Raw genomic sequence first — 18,126 nt, 5'->3', positions numbered from 1 at the left:
GCTGGTAAGAGTGAGCGCCTTCAAAGAGAGAGAGAGAGCACACGACAGGCTGCACACAATCCCTGTCTGTGTTGCGGCGGCCGTTCCCCTGCGTGCTTCAGCACTTTAAAAGAGTAAAGTCCCTGAAAGAGCTTACACAAGTAGATTCGCGTCTTTTTAAAGATGACATCCTACTTGTGTTTCTGGATGCGGTCGTTCCTGTCCTCACTGACGGCCACGATCACTGTTTCACATGTCTGGGCGCGTGTTGGAACGATGTTCGTGGGTGTTTCATGTTTTCATATGAGAACATGATCACGTCGACACGCCGGTCGTGACTCTTCTTTCTCCGGGAAGCTTGAGTCCCTCTGTTGTTGGCCAGCTGCCGCTTGTGTGTAAAAGCACAGCCGCGGGTCTGCCCGACACTCTGGGAGACCGTGGAGATCAACGAGAGCAAACCTCTCGCTCCTCTGCGTGTCGTGTGCCGTCGAGCTGCCGGGCTGCAGCGCGGGTTGTCACGGCAACCCAGCGCTCGGCGCTCTAGATGCGCGGTTCCCTTGCATAATCTCCATTGTAGCGCCCTCTCTGGTGCACCAGAAGAGGTCTACTTTGCTGATATGGCTTGGGTGACATGAGGTTGAGGGGTTCCTTCGGGGAACCAACCCCCTAGGGCCCCTCCCTCTCTAGCGCATTGCAAGCTGTGCAGTTTCTGGATTGGATTGCTGGTCCTTCTCATAGGGGAACCTAGTATTTCATTCAGAGCTCCAGCTAGGGACAGACGTCGATTGCAGCATCGGAGAGTGCTGTTATGCTCTGGAAATGAGGGTGACGCTGCCCACTGTAATGGTGTGTGCTTATGCTGACTCAGATTCGGAGTATACAGCCATGCTTTCCTGGGTCTTCCAGATGTGCATGGAAAACTTGGCAGTATGGGGGTATGTTGGTGCCATAAATATGGAATGCCAAAAGTGCCAAGTTTTTCCTCTCTCACTACCCTCTTGGATGGGGTGGCTGTACTCAGACCACACCCACCCTGCATGTGAGGCCAAGGCACTCTTTTTGCATGAGGGTAGTTCTGTGCTGGGGTTGAGCTGCGCTTGTTGACTAACCGTGATCAAAGTCACGGCGCAGGCCCTCAGCCAGACGATGTCCACCTCAGTGGTCCAGAAGTGCCCCCTGGCTTACCTTGTGAGGTGCGAGAGGTTGTCAAGCTAAATGCTTTCTCAATGCTCCCATCTTACGAGGTGGCCTTTTCGGTGACACTGTCGAGGACTGAGCCCAGCGGTTCTCCTCAGTTAGTAGCGGATCAGGGAGCTTCCCATGACAAACCATTGAGTTCCTCTTGGGCCGCCCCTCAGTCTGCTCGTCGCCAAGGGTGTCGTCCCCTGCAAGAAACTCTGGCCCAGCAGGCTCTGCTGTGTCCATTGCGGGGAGATGACGCCTCCCGTCTCTGCAGCTGTTTAAGTAGTTGGTGAGAATCACCCCTGAGACGGGCGACCCAGAGATGGGTGGGGCTGCTCTTCCACCCCTGGAGGAGGGCCGGGTGGTAAATCCTTTTATTGGGTTTGTTTCTGTTCCGCCACTGACCCAAGAGGCAGCGGTACCCAAAATTAAAAGAGCAGTTCCTCCATTTCCAGGTCTGAAGAGGGTTGGAGAGCAGTGGGAGGAGAAAAACCTCACCACTCTCATCCCCCTCTTCTGTCGCCAGCGGACAGCAGCGAGCAGCGGGCAGCCAAAGCCTCGACTGCTCCCTCTGTCCATCCGTGGAACCAGGTAAGTGTTGCCTAGCACACTGTGACGCCGCTTCGGGCCGCCTCACAAAGAGAGCCCCCCGAGCCGCGTCCCTGTGTTCCACCTCGCTGCCCCGCTGCGGGTACGCCGGTGGTCCCTTTGGTCCCGCTTGTACGGTCTCTGCAAGCCTGGTTAGCGCTCCCCAGTCCGTCTCGCTGGCTCCTTCGGACCATCAGGCTCGGCTATGCGATTCAGTTCGCCCGCCCCCCCCCCCCCCCAAGTTCAGGGACGTCCTCTTCACTACAGTGAAAGATGTCGTTGCCCCTGTCTTGCATGCGGAGATCGCAGTCCTACTGGCGGAGGACGCGATAGAGCCGGTCCCTCCAGCCGATTTGAGGTCGGGGTTCTACAGCCCCTACTTCATTGTACCCAAGAAAAGTGGCGGGTTACGACCGATCTTGGACCTGCGAGTTTTGAATCGGAGCCTCCACAAGCTACCGTTCAAAATGCTCACGCAGAAACGCATTTTCGAGTGCATCCGTCCCCGAGATTGGTTTGCAGCGATCGACCTGAAGGACGCGTACTTCCACGTTTCGATTCTTCCGCGACACAGGCCATTCCTGAGATTCGCGTTCGAAGGTCGAGCATATCAGTACAGAGTCCTACCCTTCGGGCTGGCCCTGTCTCCCCGCGTCTTCACGAAAGTCGTGGAGGGAGCCCTTGTTCCCATGAGAGAACAGGGTGTTCGCATTCTCAACTATCTAGACGACTGGCTCATTCTAGCACAGTCTCGGGATCGGTTGTGCGAACACAGGGACTTGGTGCTCAGTCACCTCAGCCAGTTGGGTCTTCAGGTCAACTGGGAAAAGAGCGAACTCTCCCCTGTGCAGTGGATCTCTTTTCTCGGTATGGAGCTGGATTCGGTCGAACAGTTAGCACGCCTCACAGAGGAACGTGCTCAGTCGGTGTTGAACTGCCTGAATACGTTCAATGGCAGGACAGCGGTCCCACTGAAATTCTTTCAGAGGCTCCTGGGGCATATGGCGGCCGCGGCGGCAGTAACCCCGCTCGGTCTGCTTCATATGAGACTGCTTCAACACTGGCTTCACGGCCGAGTCCCGAGATGGGCGTGGCAACGTGGCACGTTCCGGGTGCCAATCACTCAGGAGTGCCGCCAAGCCTTCAGTCCGTGGTCGGACCCTTTGTTTCTCCGGGCAGGAGTGCCCCTAGAACAAGTGTCCCGGCATGCTGTGGTATTCACAGTTGCTTCTGCCACCGGCTGGGGTGCCACGTACAACGGGCATGCAGTGTCAGGGGTTTGGACGGGACCCCATCTGCATTGGCACATCAATTGCCTCGAGTTGCTAGCAGTACGTTTTGCTCTGAGCTGCCTCAAAGGGCCGCTACGGGGCAAGCATGTACTAGTCCATACGGACAACACTGCGACCGTTGCGTACATCAACCGTCAAGGTGGTCTACGCTCCCGTCACATGTTGCAACTCGCCCGCCATCTCCTCCTCTGGAGTCAGAAGCATCTGAGGTCGCTTCGTGCCATTCTTGTCCCTGGTGTGCTCAGCCATGTGGCCGACGAGCTATCACGAGCTGAGCTGCCAGGAGAGTGGTGACTCCACCCCCAGGTGGTCCAGCTGATCTGGAGAGAGTTTGGAGAGGCTCAGGTAGACCTGTTTGCCTCACCGGAAACCTCCCTCTGCCAGTTGTTTTACCCCCTGTCCGAGGGAACACTCGGGACAGACGCACTGGCACTCAGCTGGCCCTGGGGCCTTCGCAAATATGCGTTTCCCCCAGTGAGCCTACTTGCACAGACCCTGTGCAAAGTCAGGGAGGACAAGGAGCAGGTCCTCTTAGTTGCGCCCTATTGGCCCAACCAGACCTGGTTCCTAGAACTTTCACTCCTTGCGACAGCCCTCCCTGGCCCATTCCTCTGAGGAAGGACCTTCTTCTCAGAGATGGGGCACTCTTTGGCACCCGCGTCAAGACCTCTGGAAACTCCATGTCTGGTCCCTGGACGGGACGCGGAGGTTCTAGGTGACTTACCCCCTGAGGTACTTAACACCATCACTTCGGCACGTGCACTGTCTACGAGACGTGCTTACGCCTCGAAGTGGAACCTGTTCGTCGAGTGGTGCTCTTCTCGCCGAGAAGACCCCCGAAGATGCTCGATCGGAGTCGTGCTTTCCTTCTTGCAGCAAGGGTTGGAGCGTAGGCTGTCCCCCTCCACCCTCAAAGTCCATACTGCTGCTATCTCCGCTTACCACGACCACATAGATGGCAAATCTGTTGGTCAGCACGACCTGGTCATCAGGTTCCTTAGGGGGGCGAGACGGTTAAATCCTCCTCGTCCCCCCTCCATACCCTCTTGGGACCTCGCTCTGGTGCTGAGAGCACTTCAGATTGCTCCCTTTGAGCCTTTGCTGTCAGCAGACTTAAAGATTCTGTCTATGAAGACTTTGCTGCTGGTGGCATTGGCCTCCATCAAGAGGGTAGGGGACCTGCAGTCATTTTCGGTCGACGAATCGTGCCTTGAGTTCGGGCCGGGTGACAGCCACGTGGTACTGAGACCCCTGCCTGGCTATGTGCCCAAGGTTTCTACCACTCCCTTCAGGGATCAGGTGGTGAGCCTGCAAGCGCTGCCCTCGGAGGAGGCAGACCCAGCCCTGGCTTTGCTCTGTCCAGTTCGCACCTTGCGACTGTACATAGACAGAACTCGAAGCTTCAGGACCTCAGACCAGCTCTTTGTCTGTTACGGAGGCCAGCAGAAGGGAAAGGCTGTCTCCAAGCAGAGGATGGCCCACTGGATAGTGGATGCCATCGCCCTGGCTTACCAAGCTCAGGGCGTGCCCTGCCCGCTCAGGTTGTATGCTCACTCCACGAGAGGTGTCGCATCCTCCTGGGCGCTGGCTCGTGGCGCCTCGCTGACAGACATTTGTAGAGCTGCGGCTGGGCGACACCTAACACGTTCGCTAGATACTATAGCCTTCGTGTCGAGCCGGTCTCCTCCCGTGTTCTCGCCACAGGTCAGAGGCACGGAGAGGCCCCGGCTTAGTGTCGGCTTGCTGCGCTACATGCGCTGCTTTTCTCCAGAGAGTCCCTACAAGGCAGACCCTGTCGAGTCCTCCGATATCCCTTCGGCAGCCGACGTGGCGGAGCGTCTGGCGCCAGGCCTATACTCCGTTGTATCCTTGAGAACCGGGTTTAGGCTGGGTTCCATATGTGTGACCCTACGGGGATCCCATATGGTTGGTTCCACGGTTGCTCCTAAACGAAGCCCGTGTCTTTCCCTCTGGGAGAACCTACCCTTCATCGGGTTGGAGTCACCCCAGCTCTTCCATATGTAGCACAGCCCTACAGGGTTAGTCCATATGTACTTCTCCACATAACTCCTTCGGGGAAGGATGTGGCTTCCGCAGCGTTCCTTTCCCAGCGAAAGGGTACGCTTCCCAGCGTTATCCAATAGTCTCACTGAATGGGTTTTGGGGAACAGCAGTGATCGACTCTCTCTGTGTTAGCCCTGTCCCACCATCCTCAGGCAAGGGGGTTCAGGTGGCTTACAACAGAGCGCTGGAAGGGGGCAGCTCCTGTGGCGCTTTGGTAGGGATTCCTATTCGTCGGTCTGTCCGACGTACGTCGAACGTGACCGACTGAATGGGAACGTCTCGGTTACAAAGGTAACCCTCGTTCCCTGAAGGAGGGAACGGAGACGTACGTCCCGTCGCCACAGTCGCTGTACCCCGCTGATGCTGCCGCCTATCCGGTTCGGCTCCTCAGCGAAAACCTGAAGATGCAACGCACCTGCTGCTCATTATATACCCGCGCTGCGAGGCGAGCAGCTGATGCATATGATTGCATGCCAATGTGCATTGGCTCGTTTTAGTTACACTCGAAGTAGATTGGCCTCTCTAGCGAGATTCCTATTCGTCGGTCTGTCCGACGTACGTCTCCGTTCCCTCCTTCAGGGAATGAGGGTTACCTTTGTAACCGAGACGTTCTTGACTCTTTTGGAAAAACACAGAAGAATTTAATACTGTCTCCAGCCTGAACAATCTTCAGATGATTCTGAGTTACGACGTCTGCATTATCTGACCTGCCTAGAAATATGAGTAAGAGGGCAGTTAGTTTTGCCTGCTGTAGATCTAGATATTCATTTAGTCTAAGTGGTGTAACAATTTAACAGAACATAAAATAGTAACTTACACTGTGAGAGGTAAAGCAGCAGTATAAAGAAATGCTGATTCATTTTGTCACAATTAAAACATCTAGGTTAAATCATCTAGAGGGACAAAAATATTAAAATAAATAATTTTTATTTTATGCAATTAATTACAAATAAAATTATACAATTACAGTTTGTCACATAATACTTAGGAGGAAAATGACCCCAAAAAACCCTGTAATTTACATTATTTTTGCAGCATTTTAATGCAGGACTATAGCATACGTGTTTATGTACATACAGTATATGATAAACTTTCAAGACATTCTTAAAAAATGCTGTCCTTGAAAGCTGTTTCACAAAATCAAACAGAAAAGATAAACTGTCTTAAATTTAACAGTGCATGAAAGTAAAGAAAAAAACAAAACAAAACTTTACTCACAGACTTTCTTGAATAAAAGATCACACTGTTGTGTCCTGTAGAAACAGAGATAGTCGCTGCAACAAATCTTCTCTTCTTCTTTCTATTGGTTGACTGAAAGAATTTCTTTTCAACTGTATATTAACAAAGCTGTTTATAAATATACATTACATGATAAGACTGTATTCAGATGTAAAAAAAAAAAAAAAAAGGAAAAAAAAAAGGACCATCTCATTATATTACAAATGCCCATATACTTATACAGAGTTGCAGATTGGCTGGGGCATGAAATACATGAAAATCAGTCTCTGTATTATGAAAGTGACCTGCTCAAAAGACTGACTCCCCGCTACAAGTGTGAAAAACAGAAAATAAAAAAAAAACAACACACACACCACATGTAACACACAAGCAGGCCTTTCATCTAAAGTACACAAAGTTTGCAGTTCACTCTAATGTCCTGCTTCTCAATGACAACAGTCACCTACTGTTTTGTTCATATTGAGAAGGTACAATGATTATCATCACTCCTAATAGACCTCATTGTTGCCACATGTGTGAACATACACCATGGAAAAGAATAAAGTAGTGTATTTGGAAATACTCTGGTATTATAAACACCTAACAAATGCAATTTATTTATACCTGAGTAGACTACCATTCTGTGTTTTCCATCCATGTTTTTGCATATGCAAATTACAAATATATTGTACATTTTATAACATTTTACATGATTTTACAAAATGTTGAATTTCTAATACAACATACATCTTTCTCTCTTCTGTCTGCTGCAATCCATTTTTTAAAATGCTTTTTCTCTTTTGGAAATGCAGAACTGGATTTATATTTTTCTGTTGGAGCAAACAGAAACACAAAATAATTTTTGCTCTGGTCTCCTTTGTGTGTCTGTAGAACTGAACTGTAATCAGCAGTAATTTACTTCAGCGTTTTAAACATGGAAATGGAAAAACTGTAAAGATTTGCTGTGAGTAATCATGTAAATTTGGACCTCTTCTTCACACAAAGCAACATCTTGACTTCAGAAGAATTTCAGAAGAGAGCGTAAAATGTATAGACTATTTTAATGGTATGTTTATGAATATTATTTGACGTTTGAAAGCTGTGATTAATATCAAAATGGCAACATTTATCATTTCAAACAATATATAAAATGTTAATAGTTTGTGAAAAGATACTTTTCACATAGCAATTTGGTTTAGGCAGCACAAAATTACATTGTTAAAAACATTATTTTCATATTTAAGTTGATGGTTGGGATGGCGAGGGCCCATCAGTGATTTTATTGCACTGGGGCCTGTATATAACCATGCCTCTGAAATGTTCTGATACAGTAAATTAATATCACAAAACACAGACTCCTCCTCAAAGGCAGCATTTGTCCATGCAGAACATGTGACGCCAACCAGAGCTCCAGTCAGAAGGGAAGAGACAAAGTACATCATTTCCTGTAGAGTGACTGACAGGAAGAAGCTGCTCAGTACAGACTGAGAACTGCAGTGGTGAACTTCAGCGGAGAAACATTAAAAATGTAGATATGACTGTTGTTTCTCCTCAGCTTCCTCCTGTTGTGTGTGTGTGTGTGTGTGTGTGTATATATATATATATATATATATATATATATATATATATATATACACACATTTTTTTCCCCAAGTGTTTTCCAAAATTGATATGTAAAGTAATTTTCCATGTATGCATATGTAGAGTGCACAAAGTAATTAGTAATTTACTTGCAAGGATTTTTCTATTAAATAACTTAATAAACAGAGAGGTTTAGTTTGTGTGCACAGATGTTTTTGTGCACCTCTGTGCTTTTGTATGCAAACTTTTGCATGATTGTGCACAGCGTGGTTTGAGAATTTTCCAACCACACGATTGACCCACTGGTGTGTTTTTACACCTTAATCTGAATCGAAACCACATGCGCATCATTCACAGACGGTTATTCACTTCACCTTACACTGGAAGAGGAAAAAAAAAAAAAAAACTATCAATGCTAAGTGCAGGGTGACAAAAACATATCATATAAATAGAAACAGCTTATCCTGACACTATGAACAATAAACATGTATACTATTGTAGTACACACACACACAAATGCTACACAAATGCTACATAGCCTATATTATTATAAATTAATTAATTTAATCAATATCAATGTTTGTTTATGCAGCTGGCCATACAATGTGGATGGATAAATGAACATGCTTATTAAATAATTACATAATAATTACATATTTAAGCTTAATAAAATATAACCATTTTTAATAAGGAAAAAGGAAGCAATAAAATAATTTATTAATGCACATGGCAGTACACTTAAAAGTTTTTAGCTGTGGTCAGACAGAACACACTTTTGTCCAGAAAGAGACAGAAACACTCTCTAATACTTAGAATAGTAAGTACAGAATTTTAACATTAAATTAAATGTCTGATTTTTGAATATCTACAGTCCACTGCCCTGTAGGACTCACAGTCTATTTTCATGGTTTCATGCTGTGTTTTTTCCACTTGTGTCCACTAGAGGGTCATTGTGAGCCATTTATCAATGATGTTGGGCAGCATCACATTTTTTAGGTAATGTTATCCATTTCACAGATATAATTAATTGACATGTCAAATTACCTATTACTATGTATTCTATCTACTTTATTAAATCAGGAGTCTGCATGACTAAAAAATAATGACAAGATGGCATCAAGATGTACATGGCAAGATGGCGCAGTGGCTGCCTTGTTGTGTCGCTGCACAGCTGTTTTACTGTTATTGTTAGTTTGTCCTGTCTTTAGTCAGTTTTACTAAAGGATGAATTGCTGAACGTTCGGCAGTTCACCAAAATTTCACCGGTTTTTGACTATTCTGATGTTTTGCTGGACATTTTAGAAACTGAAATCATCTAAACCTGTAGTAAGTATTAAACAAAGATGGACTAATGAAGCAGAGCAGGATTTACAAGCCTGCTTTTAACATCATATATCAGTTTCTGTGAGGATATGTGCATCCCTACCAGGACTCATTTAACTCACAACAACGACAAACCGTGATTCACTGCACAAATCAGACAACTTCATCAGGCCAAAGAAGATACCTACAGGAACAGGGACAGAGTCTTGTTTAAATGGGCCAAAGACACACTGACAAAGGAGATCAGAGTGGCTAAGAGGAACTATTCTGAAAAGCTGAGAAACTAGTTTTCAGCCAACGACCCTGCATCAGTGTGGAAGGCCTGAAAGACATGACAAGAACATGACAACTACTTGGTTCCAGGATCCTGTTTGTGGACGTCAGCTCGGCCTTCAATACCATCATTCCAAACCTCCTTCTGTCCATATTAAAGCAGCTCTCTGTGCCCAACTTCATCTGTCAGTGGATCACCAACTTCCTGACAGACAGGCAACAGCTAGTGATGCTGGGAAAATTGTCATCTGCACGATCAGCACTGGCACCCCCGAGGGGTGCGTTCACTCCCCACTGCTCTTCCCCCTCTACACTGCTCTTCCCCCTCTATACCAACGACTGCACTACAAAAGACCCCTCTGTCAAGCTCCTGAAATTTGCTGAAGACACCACACTCATTGGCCTCATCCAGGACGCTACAGACAGGAGGTTAAAGGCTGTTTGGTGCAGTTATAACAACCTGGAGCTTAACACTCTCAGAACAGTGGATATGATTGTGGGCTTCAGTAGAAACACCCCAGCATTATTCCCACTCAACATCATGGACAGCACTGTGGCAACAGTGGAGTCATTCAGGTTCCTGCGGGCTCTACCATCTCTCAGGACCTGAAGTGAGACAATCACATTGATTCCATTGGGAAAAAGGCCCAACAGAGGTTGCACTTTCTTTATCAACTGAAAAAGTTCAACCTGCCACAAGAGCTGCTAATACAGTTCTACTCTGCAGTCATTGAATCCGTCCTCTGCACTTCTATAACTGTCTGGTTTAGATCAGGTACCTAAATCAGAAGATTACAGCGGATTGTCAGGACTGCTGAGCGAATCACTGGTATTGTACAACCCTCCTCACTCTCCAAGAACTGTACCCATGCAGAGGAAGTAGAAGGGCTGGCAAAATCATTCATACTTACATTATCCCAAATGTTTCCAAGAATGTTTAAATCCAGAGAAATAAGAAATTTTAACCAGGACACGGACCGTATCCGTGCATCCCCCAATCAATGCCATCATACCTGCGTTACTCCTCGATAACAACCATGGAACAGTCAGTGTGTCTTCTTAATAAATTAATGACTTTTTTTAAATTATGCAACATAACACATATGGATCATTTTAACCTTTTGGTAATCAGCCTTCATCAGTGAATCATTTTGTTGATGATGATTCACTGATGAAGGCTGATTGCTGAAACGTTTGACTGATCCCTATGTGCTATGTTGCATAATAAAAAAGTAATTAAATTTATTAAAAATGATAAGTGCAGATCTCTTGTTTTTTTTTGTTTTTTTCATTTGAAAGGATTGATAATTTCCACAGATCTATGCACAGAAAAGGCAGTGATTTTTTTTGTTTGATACATATATTCAACACATCATACTTGTACACACATATACTGTCCATTGTCTATATATTTTTTTTGTACAGTATATTATTTCCTATTTACTTAGTCCATTTTTATTAATTTTATTATCTGTGTCGTCACTGTCATTCTGTTTGTTCTGTGGACGCTATGTGGATGCGTTGACCTCCTCTCATTGCTTCCTCCCTTCTCCATTCATCCAAAATCCAATTTGACAATGAATTTGACAGAAATGATTTTGAAGTGTTAAGAAAGACTGATAGTTTTAATCTGAAGATTGTTAACACTGTACAGATCCAGGAACATACTATTGTGCTGTCTCTCTCTAATATCTGTAACTTTGGAAATGGCACTCGTCTGGTTATTAGAGGTGAATCAGTGCATGTCACCTTCATGTTGAATTGTTTATAATAATGATACGGGGAAAAACAGCTATTTACACAAAAAATAATCCATTCTAGGAGCAGAAACCAGCAAACCCACTCATCTACAGCTGCCCAAGATTGAACTAGTCAGAGGTAAATGTGCCTCTACAGCAGTGTTGGGCACGTTACTTTAAAAAAGTAATTAGTTGTAGTTACTAGTTACTTCTCACAAAGTAACGGAGTTACATCATTATAAAAGTAACTAATTACCAGGGAAAGTAACTATTGCGTTACTTTTTACTGGATCCATTTATATTCATGGACACACAAGTAATCACTATGTTCCAAACATTCAAATTGTTAATTTTGATTACTTGTGTATTGTCACGTTTATGTTCAGTTTCATTTTCATGGAATTGTAGTTTGTTCGTCATCAGTCACATGTTTCGTTTGTTTCAAGTTTCCCGCCACTCATCAGTTTCCATGGACACTAATCTCTCATCACAGCTGTTTGTCATTGTCATGTTTGTTCATCACCATTGTATATTTAAGTTCCTCACTTCCTCTCCTTCAGTGTCCGGTATTTTTTTGCATGTTTGTGTTTTGCCTTTTGGATTAATAAAGAACTTTTATATTGGAATCACCTCATACCTTCTTCTTCCCTTGGACTAAGTGTTACATGTATACTGTACTATGTGTGATAAATATGAAATATTGTTCCTTATGATTTAGACAGTTTCAAGAGGCAGAACACACACACTTAATCTTTGTAAATGGCCTTACGGTGCTGCTGACATCAAACATTACGATCAATATTCTGCTGTGCTGTATAAGGAGAAAAGGTGTTTGTTTGAATTCCTTTTTTTTGTTTTTTGTTTTTTTGTTTCTACAATCAACAGTTTGTTACAGCATAGTAGTAATTCCATGATACTGAGAAATGTTAAATTTACCAAAAAATATTTTTGATCAGTAGTTATTAATGGGCTGATACAGGCCTACTGTAATGACTAAAAGACCAGTCAAACTAAGTATCTTCCCAAATAGCTTATTTCAGTAACTACATGCTATTTAATGGTTTTTATTTGCCTTGTTCATGTAATAAACATTAACAGCTACAATAATTTAAAATATACAACATTATGCACATTCTATTTATGCCACCACTGTACAATTACATTTGTTTTTATATATTTATTCTACAGATATTGGCATAAGTAAAGTAGTTTCTATGTGTTTTGCTCTTCTTTTAGTGTTGACTAGAGGGTGAATATATATATATATATGGTCGGTCACACTTTAGCTTAGGGTCCAATTTTCACTAAACTAATATTATCACGAAGAATAAGGCATTAATAAGTGCTTTATAAATACTAATACACAGCCAATATCCTAGTAATATGCATGCTAATATAAGCAACTAGTGAGAATTGGACCCTAAACTAAAGTTTTACCATAATTTCCTAAGAGGAAAGGCCAAACCAACAGATCTCATATAAAAATGATCTAAAACCACAATTGGTGGCAGTAGACCAAGCATTGAATTCAGCATTCAGCAAGTTAGTCTTAGAATTCTAGTTAAAGACCAACTAAATGTGCACTACTTTTACAAGGAACTACAGGTGCTGGTCATATAATTAGAATATCATCAAAAAGTTGATTTATTTCACTACTTCCATTCAAAAAGTGAACCTTGTATATTATATTCATTCATTACACACAGACTGATATATTTAAAATGTTTATTTCTTTTAATTTTGAGGATTATAACTGACAACTAAGGAAAATCCCAAATTCTGTATCTCAGAAAATTAGAATACTACTTAAGACCAATACAAAGAAAGGATTTTTTGAAATCTTGGCCAACTGAAAAGTATGAACATGAAAAGTATGAGCATATACAGCACTCAATACTTAGTTGGGGCTCCTTTTGCCTGAATTACTGCAGCAATGCGGCATGGCATGGAGTCGATCAGTCTGTGGCATTGCTCAGGTGTTATGAGAGCCCAGGTTGCTCTGATAGTGGCCTTTAGCTCTTCTGCATTGTTGGGTCTGGCATATCGCATCTTCCTCTTCACAATACCCCATAGATTTTCTATGGGGTTAAGGTCAGGTGAGTTTGCTGGCCAATTAAGAACAGGGATACCATGGTCCTTAAACCAGGTACTGGTAGCTTTGGCACTGTGTGCAGGTGCTAAGTCCTGTTGGAAAATGAAATCTGCATCTCCATAAAGTTGGTCAGAGGCAGGAAGCATGAAGTGCTCTAAAACTTCCTGGTATACAGCTGCGTTGACCTTGGACCTCAGAAAACACAGTGGACCATCACCAACAGATGACATGGCACCCCAAACCATCACTGACTGTGGAAACTTTACACTGGACCTCAAGCAACGTGGATTGTGTGCCTCTCCTCTCTTCCTCCAGACTCTGGGACCCTGATTTCCAAAGGAAATGCAAAATTTACTTTCATCAGAGAACATAACTTTGGATAACTCAGCAGCAGTCCAGTCCTTTTTGTCTTTAGCCCAGGCGAGACGCTTCTGACGCTGTCTGTTGTTCAAGAGTGGCTTGATACAAGGAATGTGACAGCTGAAACCCATGTCTTGCATACATCTGTGCGTAGTGGTTCTTGAAGCACTGACTCCAGCTGCAGTCCACTCTTTGTGAATCTCCCCCACATTTTTGAATGGGTTTTGTTTCACAATCCTCTCCAGGGTGCGGTTATCCCTATTGCTTGTACACTTTTTTCTACCACATCTTTTCCTTCCCTTCACCTCTCTATTAATGTGCTTGGACACAGAGCTCTGTGAACAGCCAGCCTCTTTTGCAATGAACTTTTGTGTCTTGCCCTCCTTGTGCAAGGTGTCAATGGTCGTCTTTTGGGCAACTGTCAAGTCAGCAGTCTTCCCCATGATTGTGTAGCCTACAGAACTAGACTGAGAGACCATTTAAAGGCCTTTGCAGGTGTTTTGAGTTAATTAGCTGATTAGAGTGTGGCACCAGGTGTCTTCAATAATGAACCTTTTCACAATATTCTAATTTTCTGAGATACAGAATTTGGGATTTTCCTTAGTTGTCAGTTATATCATCAAAATTAAAAGAAATAAACATTTAAATATATCAGTCTGTGTATAATGAATGAATATAATATAATATACAAATTTCACTTTTTGAATGGAATTAGTGAAATAAATCAACTTTTTGATGATATTCTAATTATATGACCAGCACCTGTATATCAAGCACCAGGATCCATCATTTCAGTTAACAGAATAAAAACAACATAACACATTTGAACAAATGCACATTACATGCACATACATTTTTTCATTTAGATGCACCTGAAGCATACTACACACAAGCGATTCATAAGGAGACTGTAAAACAGAAGATTTAATAACATGAAGTCCCAAATTTGAGAAGAAAAGAGAAACACAGTCTAATAAAATGCATGCATTAATACACAAAAATATCAATGATCATACAAACACACACTACCTTTCTTTTCCCACAATTTTCCTTACTAGATATGTATCTACTGGATATAAATGTATATATCTATCAATACACAGTGCAAAGCCAAAATAACATTTTTATCAAACAAAGACATTAAAATATAGCCGCCAGCAGCTATCGTCTTATAATTCATATTTTGATGACATTGTTAGTTACTGTTATTTTAGGTGGGAAACACTTTCAGAGCACTTCATTAACATTTATATTCTTAAAATACTGGATATGATCTTTACAGGCACTATAAATTCAAATATAATACAATACAAGCTTTTTTTTTTTTAGGAAAAAAAGCCATATATATATATATATATATATATATTATATATATATATATATATATATATATATGTATCATTCAGGAAATAATTGTATTTATAATTTTAAGTTTGAGTATATGAAATGGAAATCAGAATATATGGAATGGAATAAAAGTCTGAATATATGGAAAGAAATTTGCAATAAATGGAATGAAAGTGCAAATTTGACAGTACTTAATAATGTATAGCTAGTTATATCAGAGCAACCTTCTGAATTGCATTTTTTGTAAAAACTGCATTCCCATTAAAATTTCTAATACTTTGCTGAACTAGAAAAAAATAGGCAACAGCTGGTCATATTTCAAACAACACAAACAGCTTGGAGTTTACATCCTGTCATCACTGACATTTCACAGAGTAATCCCGATAAATTGCCATAAAATTACCAGAACTACTTTATGGGTAAATACACAAATGTGCTGTTCAACACATGCAATGACATTTCATCTTTTTACTGGTAATTCACACATCAGTTCCAAAATAACAGGTAAACTCTGTTATGTATAACAGATATTTTCATATATTCAGACTTTCATTCTATATAATGAAACTTCATATTATAAATACAATCATTTCCTGAATGCATGCCATAATATGTGTGTGAGTGTGCGTGTGCGTATATATATATATATATATATATATATATATATATATATATATATATATATATATATATATATATATATATAAATCAAAGTGGTGTCAGCAGAGATAAATTCATTGCAGCAAAAATGATCAGACTATACTCTGAATTTAATTTCAGAGGACAAAAGTCAATAAACTCATACAATTTAGGAGAAATTCTCAAAGTTAATCTGACAAATTAAATTAAATGGATGGAGTCAAATATGTTGTAATAAGACCATGATGAAAATATTTGTGTAGAAGACAAATGCTCCTCTAAAGCTCTGGATGTTACTGCTGTGATCTGACCTGAGCGTACAGAGATTGATCCTGAATGATCTTTGATTTGATCCTTCTAGTGTTCAGAGGTTTCTGAGCAAAACTAATGGCTGCATAATTCATGGTGTCTTCATTCTAAAATCAAGAGAGAAAAGACACTCCAATTATGAGAGGAAAATGACACATGATACCTGAGAAAAACCCCCCCCAAAAAACATTATCTAATAATAAATGGATGACAAATTGAAACACAAAAATTGATACAAATATATATATGGAAAAAAAATGTAGACTTACTTGACTCTCTTGAGGTGTGGACACTTTGGAAAATAAAAAAATTTTGTTATTATAAAATTTTATTTTATTTATTTATAAGTTTTAGACATTTTTTCCATTACCATAATAATTGAATTTTATTCAGCAAGTCTTACCTTTGTTCTGAGTCCTGCATAGTTTTATTCCCAGAAAAACAACAAGAGCCAAAAATATGATATTTAAAATTACAAGAGCAAAAAGAATTGGAGTCACATCACCACTCTCTGAAACAAAATAATTTATTTTCTTAGAAAACCTTTTTTAAATAAGTTTGGTATAATTTAATATATGAATCAAATGCTTTTCCAAAGAAGAAAGATCAAGCCAAACATTTCAACATTTCAAGCCACACATTTGTACCTTACCTCTAAAATTTAGTTGAGTTCCTTTTCCAAACAGTATCTCTCCACATGCGGCCACAGCGCAGTAGTAAATCCCAGTGTCAGAGTGACTGATGTTGCTCTTGAGGAGATTGTAGACGCAGCTCTGCGTTTGAGACTCACTGCTCTTATTACACTGACCATTTCTCTCTCCTTTGGTGTAAAGGACTCCTTGAGAGTCTCCCGAGCTTTGTCTGAACCAGTAGACGCTGTGTTCTCCTGCACAACTCTCAGTGAAGATGCTGCACTGCAAATTCACAGAATCTCCTGGATGAAGCGTGTCTATCAAAGACTGCTGAAGAGTTGTGTGTCCATCTTGAAAAGTGACATAAAAGGGACAGAAATAGTAAGAACAAAGAATCAGATGCCAAAAATCAAACAAAGCAAAAATATCAAGCAGTAAAACTTACCTTTAAAAATTAATCTAGTTCCTGCACCCATTCCAATGCTGTAATATGATGCGACTACACAGTAATATGTTGCTGAGTCTGCAGGCTTTGTCTTTAAAATGGTCAGATTAAAATGACCATCTCCTTTGATAACATTAAAACGATTCATTTTCTCAAAGTCCTTATTCCAACTAGGCTGTTGATTTAAATATAAAGAAACAATTTGTAAAGATTTTCCATCAGCCGTCTGTTTAAACCATGCTTTTGTTGATTGCAGAAGCTTTGAAAAGGAGCAAGTAAGATTCACATCCTCTCCAGCTCGAACTACTTTTACATCTTCCTGAACAACGTCCACATTAGAGGTCACATTAGCGGAGCAGGCTGCAAAATAAAGCAGACAATAGTAACCTTTAAATTAAAAGTGTTATTAAATAGGTGACATATTTAATGTTTAAAAAGAAATGTAGGTATATTTACATATTGTTGAGGAAAGCAAAAGAATGAAGTAATATCTCATGATCAGATCGTCTTTCAAAATTATCCTCAGGCTTTGAAATCCCCTGAAAAAGCAAACGAATGAGCACGCTATCACAAGCGCTAGAGAATAAGGGTAGATCACTAGACTGTGTCTTTACCATGTGTCCATCGGTCTCTGCTTCAGTCAACTGAGGCACATGTGCACTTTTACCTTTACTTTTCTGCTTTCACACCCGGCCACATCAAAATGGCTAAAAAAATATCCAACCAAACCATCTTTCCATTGCTCTTACTTATTTAGAAGGGTATTATAAATACTACTGTTTAGTATTGGCCTATCTTAAAACTATCTGGTTAATATGTTGTTTTATTGCTAATGCATGATGTGGTTTTACACAGAAAAAAAAAAAAAAAAAAAAAGCAGGAAATATGATTTCAAAGAAGCACCTTTAAAGGGCCTCACATGAAAGTTCATGTTCTTACCAGTGATAAACACCAAAATATGTTTTTGAATCAAGGAGTTTATTTTTCTTTTTCTCAAAGAAATGCAGGTACTGCCAGTGCATCAGATGGAGAGATTGAAAAGTTCATCAAAAGACGGCTGCAG

At 41.7% G+C, this 18,126-nt stretch overlaps 1 pseudogene; it reads right to left on the bottom strand.

Annotated features, from left to right (window-relative positions):
* Positions 1–15,897: 15,897 nt before the first annotated feature.
* On the bottom strand, positions 15,898–17,744 carry LOC125265316 (annotated as a pseudogene).
* Between the last annotated feature and the right edge of the window lie 382 nt (positions 17,745–18,126).

This window comes from Megalobrama amblycephala, linkage group LG3 (genome assembly GCF_018812025.1).
Source record: "Megalobrama amblycephala isolate DHTTF-2021 linkage group LG3, ASM1881202v1, whole genome shotgun sequence".
NCBI classification, from domain to species: Eukaryota; Metazoa; Chordata; class Actinopteri; order Cypriniformes; family Xenocyprididae; genus Megalobrama; species Megalobrama amblycephala.
This window is presented reverse-complemented; position numbering and strand designations above follow the sequence as displayed.